Raw genomic sequence first — 12060 nt, 5'->3', positions numbered from 1 at the left:
GAGTTCCTCTCAGAATGAGCATCTAAGAGCCAGCTCACTTCATAAGCTAAGTACCTCCACTTCAGGATAGACAACAAGTATCTAATTAACACAAGTGTCTAATTGCCTTAACCAAACAGCCAGCAAATTATGTCAAAGGGAAGGAATTAAACAGCAGGGAAAATAGGGAGAAAACAACTCAGGAGATTATTTATTTGAGAATATGATCATACTCACAAGCATCCTTCTTGGTAATGTGCTTTGCTGAGACATCATCACAGCAAACAGCTCTTGTTTCATGAAATAGTAAAAGCAATCAGGTTCTTCCACTGAGAGGGCAGCGGTGGTATTTACCCAGAAGACTAGGTAACCAGTAAAATTCTGGTGTGTCTAATATACTTGTCTCAAGTAGTGATCTGAGTCAATTAATTTGATCTGACTCCATACTTGGCTCAAAATTAAAATAATAAATGGATAGGCAAGCAGGATTTGATCAGCCAATATACCTAATCCAACACAGCCCAAGAACTGTCTGTCTACAAGCTAGAACTGGGTCCAAGAACGATCAAATATAAAATTGTTTTACTGACACTTGATCAAATTTTTGTCAGACATGTTTTCAAGTGAAATCTTCATGAAGAATTCTGAATAAAAATCTAACACGGAAGGACATGGAGAAGATGACTTATACCCAATTAGGCCAGTTACACAAACTCTACATGATTTCAGGGGCCGACTCCTGTAGCAAAGGTTCTCTCCTACAGACTCTGACCCTCTTCGTCCTTTAAAGTTCTTCTGATTGGAGAAGCTACCCTCAGCTCACTCCACATGGCCCCAGACAAGGTATTGCAGTATTCCCTTCACACATAATGTGAAACCCTCTGCAAAACGACAGAATGTTCTCGCTTATTTAGGCAGTACATTTTCATTACCTCATTTACTCCAACATTACTTTGAAGTGGCAAGAGCCAATGAGTATTCAGTTTCCGCTTTGAGCATCATAGAACACTTGTACTTTGCCCCCATGTCCTTTGGCTGGCTTGGTAAATGTTAATTTGTTTAATGTTCAAGGAAAAAGAGGAAATTGGAAGTTGACATAAATCAGTTATTTGAAGCATTGATTGTTAACTATGAAAAGGATCTCAGAAGTCATGTGATCTGATCTTTCATTTTGTAATCAATCCTCTGTAAAATATTTTTGGAGGGAAATGTTTCAACTTCTGGTTTAAACTAATATAGTGGTGGGAAGCTCCTTACCTCACAAAGCAATCTTTTTATCATCTCCCAATTCTATTTAGAAAGTCCCTTCATAAAGGAAGAGAGAAGCTATCCCCTCTAACTCCTGACCATGGACCTCACTTCTGCCTTCTGCAGCAGCAAGTGCAAGGTAATTGCCTTATTTGTACACCAATCCTTCAAACATTTAGAGTGTTATTTCTTCTGATAGTCTTCTCTCCAAGTGAGCCTTCCTAAACTCCTTTCCATCTATTTTGATAATTACATCCACTAAACAGTCACTGTGATCAATAAGTGAGTTGTTCCACACAACACTTAGAAGATAGGAAGCATTTGCATGATTGTTGAAAAGGTAAAAGTACTAACACAGAAAGATCTCAGGGGCTTCTTTTCTCCATCTGTACTTCTGAAGACATCAGAAGTCCCTTTTGGAAAGCTGTCTAATCTGTAAATGTCAATATCCTACTTCAAACGTGTTGACAGTACAGAATATAATCCTTTAACTGATTAGTGGTCAGAACAAAGTTTTGTGTTTTGTGTGGTCAGGACCTTGATTGTACATTTTTGTGTATAATAAGTCAACCCATCATTTTGTTAGCCTTTGTAGCAGCAAAAAACAAATGGCTGGCTCATTTAAGTACCTTCTATTGTTTTTACTTCAATTACTACTAACCCAGTTTCTCCCTTTTGTCTCTTTGCAAAATATCTTATTGATAATATTTCTACCATGACCTGTGGGAAGATTGACTCCTGACTAAAATGTGGATTTTGTTTATGTATCCTTTATTTCTGTCATTAAAAATGACAATCAAAAATGAAATAGGTGGCAAAGTCCTTCTTTTTGATCTGAAAGAAAAGAGACCACTGAGAGGTAAGATATATTCTGCACTAACTACAAATATTTTTGTCAAAGCAATGCTTGGAGGAAGAAAATTGGCAAATTCTTCAAACTAAACTAGGACATTTACTTAGGACATTTTAAAATCACCTTGCAAAAGAAACATGTTTCATATCATCTGTTATTCCTTATGGATACCCAGAACAATTTTCTAAATAATAAAATAAATTTTCTTTGCACACAACTCCAGTCCTTGCTTGCCAGTGACTTTATACAGGGTCCCTTTATCAGTCTGGTTTATATATGTAATGATTCAGTATCATCTAACGAATGTCACCTCCATTTTCTAATCATCAGCTTAATATATTAAATACATACAAAACTTTTCTGTGTGCATAAATCTTTTTAAGTAATGAGTTAACATTTTGATTACTCTTGGGGCAAATAATATACTATAAATAGGAAAAATATTACAACTTGGTGTGGCTTTAAAAGTGAATACTGACAATGCAATAACACTGACTAAAAAGTCTGCAGTTTTCCCTGGAAGAGAGAATATTCATACATCTGAAATGTAACAGGTCACCAGGTTTGCCGGATCTTTTACTCATGAGTTTTATTTATGACTTTCTGAGGCCTGCAGCTGTTTATATGCTCAACAGAATATAATGGAGGAAGAACAGGTGGTCACAACAGATTTACCCCACTGATTATAAGAGTAATTATAGATGCTAGGCAAATTGTTGGGTTAGAAAAAGAAAAGGAAAATGGAAACATATAACAATGACCTAAATTCTAGTTCATTCTTGCTTAATCAGAACAATGCATCTATCGATGAAATTAACACATACACATGGAGACATTTTGTAGGTTTCAGACAATCCTCTGATATTTGTGTCCATGAGGTGAAGGATAAAGAACTATACTATTTTTGGAGTACCTTTATTTCCAAAAGTTGGAATTTTACCCAGACACATGCATGACATTTCACTTTTTTTTGACATACATATCAATAGAATTCGTGATGTCATACTCTATGTAGTGCAATTGTTTCAACAAGGCACTATTTTTCTATAAAATATGATTTTATATGTTATTGATAGAAACAAAGGGCTAGACAGAATATGGCAAAATGTTAACTGTGTTTGTGTGTTGGTTATTTCCTTTTCTATTTCTTTGATTGTTTATTATTGAAATGTAGTTGACATACAATGTTATATTAGTTTCAGGTGTACAACCTAGTGATGTGACAATTCCAAACATTACGCAGTACTCACCACGTAAGTGTAGTTTCTGTCACCAATACATTACCCCAACATTATTGACTATCTTAACTGTGCTGTACTTTCCATTTTCATGACTTATTTTATGACTATAAGTTTGTACCTCTTAATCTCCTTCACATATTTTACTCATTTTATTCATTCCACCTCCACCTCCCTTACTTTTTTAATGGTTTTTATTTAATAAACAGTTAATTTACATACAGTGTAATATCAGTTTCAGAGATTTCCCCCTCCCTTCTGGCAGCCATTAGTTTGTTCTCTGTATTTACAAGTCTGTTTCTGTTACTTTGTTCATTTGTTTTGTTTCTTAGATTCCACTTATAAGTGAAATCATTTGGTATTTATCTTTCTCTGACTTATTTCACTTAACATAATACCCTCTAGGCCCATCCATGTTGTCATAAATAGCAAGACCTCATTCTTTTTTGTTGTTCAGTAATATTCCATTCTGTATGTATATATATATATATATAACATCTTCTTTATCCATACATCTATCAATAGACACTTAGGTCACTTTTGTATCTTGGCAATTGTAAATAATGTTACAATAAACACAGGGGTGCATAAATGTTTTTGAATTAGTGTTTTTAGTTTCTTTGGGTAAAAACTCAGTAGTGGCATTACTGGATTATACGGTATTTCTATTTATTTGAGGAACCACCATACTGTTTTCCACAGTGGCTGCACAAATTTACATTCCCACCAACAGTGCACAAGTGTTCCCTGTCATCCACATCCCTGCTAATGCTTGTTATTTCTTGTTGTTTTGATTCTAGCCATTCTGGTTGGTGTGAGGTAATATCTCATTGTGGTTTTGATTTGCATTTCCCTGATGATCAGTGATTTTGAGCATCTTTTCATGTGTCTGTTGGCCATCTATATGTCTTCTTTGGAAGAATGTCTCTTCAGGTCGTCTGCCCATTTTTAAAATTGGATGATCTGGGTTGGGGTTTTGGTGTTGAGTTGTGTACATTGTATAGGTTGTATTCGGGGTATTAACCCCTTTTCAGATATATCAATTGCAAATATCTTCTCCCATTCGATAGGTTGTCCTTTCATTTTGTTGGTGGTTTCCTTTGCTGTGCAAAAGCTTTTCATTTTGTTGTAGTTCCAACAATTTGCTGTTGCTTTTGTTTCTCTTGCCTGAGGAGACATCTAGAAAAATGTAGCCATAGCCAATGTCAAAGCAATTACTGCCTATGCTTTCTTTTAGGAGTTTTATGGTTCATGTCTCACATTTAGGTTTTCAAACCATTTTGAGTTTATTATTACATATAGTGTTAGAAAGTGGCTTGATTTCTTTCTTTCACATAGCTATCCAGTTTTCCCAGCACTATTTATTTGGAAAGACTATTTTCCATGCTTGTATATTCTTGACTTTTATCATAGATTAGTTGACTATATAAACATGGATTCATCTCCAGGATCTCTCAAATCTATAGGCCTATTTTTGTGCTGGTACCATACTGTTTTGATTACTACAGCTTTGCATATATCTGGGATTGTGATGCCTCCAGCTTTGTTGTTCCTCCTCAAGATTACTTTGGCTATTTAGAGTCTCGTGTGGTTTCATACAATTTTAGGATTATTTGTTCTAGCTCTGTGAAAAATACTATTGGTATTTTTTAAGTGGGCTCTAAGTCCACTTAGATGCTCCATTTAGAGCATCGTGGGGCTCTAACTCACAACCCTGAAATCAAGACCTAAGCTGAGATCAAGAGTCAGACACTTAACCAGCTGGCACCCAGATGTTCTAGTATTGGTATTTTGATAAAGATTACATTGAATGTATAGATTGCAGGAGACCTACTTTATGTGTGTATTTATTTGTATCTCTCATTCTCCAAAAGGAATTAAATATGACATTTTATAATGGATAAAACAATATAGCAAAATGAAAATAAAATTTTAAATAAGAAAATGAGGCAAATGGGATAACCATTAACTTATACTTTAAAAAGTTTTCATGAAATGTATTCCTTACATTTCTCTTAGATAACATATAAGTTAGATCTGGGCACAGACGCCAAAGAAGTATTTGGCTTAAATAACATGGAAGTGTGCAAAAGCCTATGTTGTTAAGCCCTATTTAGAAGTCCTAAAGATGTTATAGTGAAGGGTGTTAAGTGCTTCAAGAGCAAACATGGGGTCTTATGAGAATGTCTAAGAGGAGTAACCTGGAAGACTCATGAGAGTCTTGAAGATATCTCAGAGATGATCACCTTGGAGACCCAAAGGATGGGTTGATGTTGGCCACATGTAGATGGGAGGAAAGAGGACACCAGGCTGAGGGAAGAGCATGTGCAAAACCAGATGGTACAAAGGTCTTCGGGCATTTAAGTAACTCAGTGTCACTGAAGAATACTCTTGGAGGATTTAGGAATAACAAGAGAAACTAGAGGCAAAGGCATGGTGTAGATCATAAAGTGCCTTATATATCACAATAGGAACTCTTTGCTTTTCCCAAGAACAGTGAGGAGCCATTGGGAATGTTGAACAAGGAAGAGACAGTATTTATTATAACTGAGTTTTAGAATGGGTTCTCTGGTAGCAGTGTAAAGAATGGTCCAGAACAGGGTAAGAATAACAGTAGAAAGATAAGTCAGGATCCTTTAACAAATTATTAAGAGCTGACAGTTGGGAGTGGACATATTTAAGAGATATGTAGAAGATATAACTGAAAGAAGTTGCTGAGTGATTAGAAGAGGGGTAAATGGAAAGGAGACGGCAAAAATGACATTCAGTTTTCTGACTTGAGCATCTGGAGAAAAGATGTTGCCACCATCTGCCCAACATCAACAACAACAACAGCAACAAATGGGAGATTTGGCAAAAGAAAGAAAACTTCATTTTGTGGCATATTTACTGGGAGATGTCCAAATAAAAATGTTCAGGAAAAAATTTTGATAGGTGACCCTAGGTCCCAAGAAAGAGCTCTAGAACTGAGGTTGAGATGTGGGTGTCATTGGTACAGATGGTGATTGAGAAATCTCTGATTTAAAATGGCAAACACACTCTTCCTCCTGACATCTGAATGGAAATTATAATGTAAAATTTGAAGACAAAATTCCATGCGCCACAATGAAGAGAAAGGTAGGGAGGATTACCCAGCAGATAAGATACTTCAGCATGAAACAATGATTTTTTGGAAGTGTGCTGGTGGGTGAACCAAAGGAAACAAAGCTGTCACTAATGAGGAGATTGAGAACCCGAGGGGAGATGGATAGTAATATGTCCATCTTCCAATGACTTGAGAGTCACCGGGCTTAATGTTTTCAATTTTAATGGAAGTTATATGCTCATCTTCCAATGACTTGTGAGAACTTAATGTTCTCAATTCTAATGGAAACTGGGAGACATAAAAAGGCCAAACTGGAATGGTATGGTAATTTGAAGTCTGACAATGAAGAGTATGCCCTCACAAACATTTTCTTTGCCATAGCTAACAGATTTTTTTAAGCTAAGAACAGAAAAGATAAAGTATAACAAAAACATGTCATAATTATAATTATAATAATGTCAACATGAAGGAAGGTAAAGACCAGTGGATATAAGTCAATGTCAAAGTTATTTCCTTGTAAAGGAGAAGAAATCATTAAAGTCAAAAATAAAAACAAGACAGGAGAAAATAAAACAAAAAAGGCAAAAACAATTCTCATTTTTTTTTGTCAGCTTTTCTTTTTTTCTCTCTCATACTTTATTGTCAGGTTGGATTCCATATAATACCCAGTGCTTATCCCAACAAGTGCCCTCCTCCATGCCCATCACACCCCTTCCCCTCTTCCTCACCCCCATCAGCACTTTGTTTGTTCTCACTATTCAAGAGTCTCTCATGGCTTGCCTCCCTCCCTCTCCCCAACTATTTTTCTCCTTCTCCTCCCCCACGGTCCTCCTTTAAATTCCTCCTAATCCACCTATATGTGCAAACATACGGTATCTGTCCTTCTCTGCCTGACTTATCTCGCTCAGCATAACACCCTCAAGTTCCATCCATGTTGCTACACGTGGCCAGATTTCGTTCTTTCTCATTGCCATGTAGTATTCCATTGTATAGATAAACCACATCTTCTTGATCCATTCATCCATTGATGGACACTGAGGCTCTTTCCATGTATTGGCTATTGTTAAGAGTGCTGCTATGAACATTGGGGTACATGTGTCCCTATGCATCAGCACTCCTGTGTCCCTTGGGTAAATTCCTAGCTGTGCTATTGCTGGGTCATAGGAGAGTTCTATTGTTAATTATTTTGATAAACCTCCATACTGTTTTCCAGAGGGGCTGCACCAGTTTACAGTCCCACCAACAATGTAGGAAGGTGCCCATTGCTCCACATCCTTGCCAGCATCTATAGTCTCCTGATTTGTTCATTTTAGCCACTCTGACCGGCATGAAGTGGTATCTCAGTGTGGTTTTTATTTGTATTTGCCTGATGAGGAGGGACGCTGAGCATCGTTTCATGTGTCTGTTGACCATCTGGATGTCCTCTTTGGAGAAATGTCTGTTCATGTCTTCTGCCCATTTCTTCACTGGATTATTTCTTTTTCGGATGTGGAGTTTGGGGAGTTCCTTATAGATTTTGGATACTAGCCCTTTATCTTATGTTATTTGCAACATTCTTTTCCCATTCTGTCGGTTGCCTGTTAGTTTTATGGATTGTGTCCTTTGCCGTGCAGAAGCATTTTATCTTGATGAGGTCCCAATAGTTCATTTTTGCTCTTGATAACCTTGCCTTTGGGGACGTGTCAAGTAAGAAATTGCTGTGGTCAATGTCAAGGAGGTTGTTTCCTGCTTTCTCCTGTAGGGTTTTTTTTTTTTTTGTTTGTTTGTTTTGTTTTGGTTTGTTTTATTTCTGAGAGAGAGAGAGAGACAGCATGAGCAGGGGAGGGTCAGAGAGAAAGGGAGACACAGAATCTGAAACAGGCTCCAGGCTCTGAGCTAGTTGTCAGCACAGAGCCTGACACGGGGCTCGAACCCATGAACTGTGAGATCATGACCTGAGCCAGAGTCGGACACTTAACAGACTGAGCCACCCAGGCGCCCCTCTTCTCTAGGGTTTTTTTTTTTTTTTTTTCTAATTAGGCTCCATGCCCAACCTGAGGCTTGAACTCATGACCCTGAGATTAAGAGTTTCATGCTCTACCGACTGAGCCCGCCAGGAGCCCTCCCTCTTCTCTAGGGTTTTGATGGTTTCCTGTCTCACATTCAGATCTTTTATCAGTTTTGAGTTTATTTTTGTGTATGGTGTGAGAAAATGATCTAGTTTCATTCTTCTGTATGTTGCTGTCCAGTTCTCCCAGCACCATCTGTTAAAGAGGCTGTCTTTTTTCCATTGGATACTCTTTCCTGCTTTGTCAAAGATTAGTTGGCCATACATTCGTGGTTCCAATTTTGAGTTCTCTATTCTATTCCATTGGTCTATGTGTCTGTTTTTGTGCCAATACCATACTGTCTTGATCATGACAGCTTTGTAGTAGAGACTAAAGTCCTGGATGGTGATGCCTCCCATTTTGGTTTTCTTCTTCAATATTACTTCGGCTATTCAAGGTCTTTTGTGGTTCCATACAAACTTTAGGATAATTTGTTCTAGCTTTGAGAAGAATGCTGATGCAATTTTGATTGGGATTTCATTGAATGTGTAGATTGTTTTGGGTAGTAATGACATTTTAACAATATTTATTCTTCCAATCCATGAGCGTGGAATGTTTTTCCATTTTTATTTTTTAATAGTTTATTGTCAAGTTGGTTTCCATATAACACCCAGTGCTCATCTCAACAAGTGCCCTCCTCCATGCCCATCACACCCCTTCCCCTCTACCCCATCCCCATTAGCCCTTTGTTCTCAGTATTCAAGAGTCTCTCATGGCTTGCCTCCCTCCCTCTCCCCCACTATTTTTCCCCTTCTTCTCCCCCATGGTCTTCCATTAAGTTTCTCCTAATCCTCCAATAAGTGAAAACATATGGTATCTGTCCTTCTCTGCCTGACATTTCGCTCAGCATAACACCCTCAAGTTCCATCCACGTTGCTACCCATGGCCAGATTTCATTCTTTCTCATTGCCATGTAGTATTCCATGGTATAGATAAACCACATCTTCTTGATCCATTCGTCCATTGATGGACACTGAGGCTCTTTCCATGATTTGGCTATTGTTGAGAGTGCTGCTATGAACGTTGGGGTACATGTGTTCCTATGCATCAGCATTCCTATATCCCTTGGGTAAATTCCTAGCAGTGCTATTGCTGGGTCATCGGGGAGTTCTGTTGTTAATTTTTTGAGAAAGCTCCACACTGTTTTCCAACAATTTCTTACTTAAAAACAATTTTTAAATAAGAGCTAAGCAAATACAAATAAGCTCAAACACATCAGTAATCACAATATAAAGAAATGGCTTCAGTCTCTGAACTTGTGAGGTGCTGGGCAGATATAAGTTTGTCTGAACACCATTCTGTAAGAAACAGGGGATGCTTACCTTGTTTGTCCACAAATCTTCACTGAAATTGTCTAGACCATAAATCCGCTTTGGGATTTGTCATTTAACTTTGAGAAGGGAACAAGAGGATCTCTACTGAATGAAAATATATTTCATTTTACTAAACAACCATATAAAGCAAACTAAATTGCATTCAGTGAATTCTGAGTTTTCACTAAGAATTCATGGAAGTCATGACAGGTGTGACAGTGACAATTATCTATTCTGTTCTATTCTAGGTCCAGCTCTCTATTCTATCACTGTCCAGTTTCTTCTGAATTTCTCCATTATAATCTATATCATTCTGATGCTGTCATATCATTTACTACTAATTGGTTACAGTTCAGGTTTTAAATGACAGCCATCCTATTCACTGAATGCTAAGTATTATTTCCTTTAGTAATATTGGTATAATGCTTGATACAATTATGGGACAAGAATTCATCCTTTTATTTGAATGACTCCACATTTTCTGACTACTCTTTTGGCTGTCTGGAATTTATTCTTGAGTTTCTGTCCTTTGGTCTAATGATAACTTCCAGACTGCATTAAGCTCAAAGGTTTTCCCCATGGACAGATTCTTAGAAATCCTATCATACCTTCGAGTTACAGGAGCCCAATGCTTAACTTTTTAACTATTCCACTCCTACTATACTGTATACTAACCACATATTTTATGTCCACACTAAATTAATGGTAAGAAATCAAAGATAAACAAATAAAAATGATTAAGAGAATATCTTTAAAAGGTGATAAAAGAGCTTCTTGGTACAAGACCAATGATATGAAAGATATAAATACATTTTTACCAAACTCTGAATGATCTTACATGAGAAAAAATAGCTAATTTTTCAACCAAAGGATGTTTCGAATGTGAATTATACTAGATTTTTGAACATGCTTTATTAGATAAGAACTTGTTCTAAGTTTATAATGTATGTGTACAAGTGGAAACACTAAACATTGTCATATGAATTGTTTAAGTTTCTCTCATTTACATTTCTACTTGAGAGGTCTACTTTTAAATGTGAAAACCCAATTCATATGTTCAGGGGCTAATGATTCCATTTGTAAAAAGTCTCTTGTTTTAATTGCTTCTTCATCTGCTTGCTTCCTCCTCCTCCCTTTCTTCTTCTTTCTTAATCTTTATACTCAGTATTTCTGTCTAAGATAGGAAAAAGAAGTCATAAACGTCAAGCCAGCCCCATACATTTCATTTTTTCGCTAGCTACTTGGCTAGATATTAAGATTACCTGTCTTATACAAGGCTTGGAGACTATCTTAAGGTGTAATTCTGTGGAGCATATTTGTTTATTGTTCAAAAAAATGGAGAGCTTTCAATATCTTCCATTTGGAGCTGGCTTTCAGCTAGCTACATAAAAACCATGGTTTAAAGGATAAGAACTACAAATCACAAATATATACATGTCCTGAAGTCTAATAAATCCATCTCAAATTACTTTTCTCTGTCAAGAAATTTGAATTGTGGATCATCATTCGAGAGTTTCCATCTTCCCTTTAAGAACTATCCTCTGAAACTCACTTTTGGGCACTGCCCCCAGCAGAAGCAAATAAAACATAAGCTGTTCAAATGATATGAGGATCAAAATGTGTTTTCATGCCACAAGTTATGACAAAAATAAGTACTACTTTTATAACTAGAATGCATGTATTGGTAATGTACCAATTACAATGCCTTCTGCTATAAACAACAGAAAACATATCTCTAACTAACTCAGACATAAAGAAATGCACTGTCATACACAGCAGGAAGCCAAGGAGGTGGGTAGATTTCAAAGGTAACTTAGCGATTAGCTCCAGCTTCGTCAGTCTCCTCTGTCCTTTCGCATTGGCTTTTTACCGGGCTGGTAGGAACATGGTTCCACTAGTTGGGATCACATATCCACACACCAAAGGAAGAAAGAACATCTCTTCCTGTATTTCTTCTTTCTTCAGAATGAAAGGACTTTACCCAGAAGCTCTGAGAAATTATTTTGGTATCTCAGGGGCCCATGATAAAGTACATTTTTTTCTGAAATTAATCTCAGTAACTTGGGAAAGCCTTATTTATTTTGCTCATGTCTGGGTCCCTGAATCAAAAATGAGAAGGTTTTCTGTCAGTGTTTGGCTGTCTTCACAATACTACAAATGTGGCCTGACATCAGGCTAATACCTGTAAAAAGGAAAACTCAGGCCATTCAGGTCCCTCCTTCCAAATTACCACTCTCCTCCAACCTACTTGGGTTTT

The sequence above is a fragment of the Hyaena hyaena genome, unplaced genomic scaffold (assembly GCF_003009895.1).
Source record: "Hyaena hyaena isolate Hyena2069 unplaced genomic scaffold, ASM300989v1 scaffold_52, whole genome shotgun sequence".
NCBI classification, from domain to species: Eukaryota; Metazoa; Chordata; class Mammalia; order Carnivora; family Hyaenidae; genus Hyaena; species Hyaena hyaena.
The sequence above is the reverse complement of the archived record's forward strand: the minus strand, read 5'-3'. Positions refer to the sequence as shown.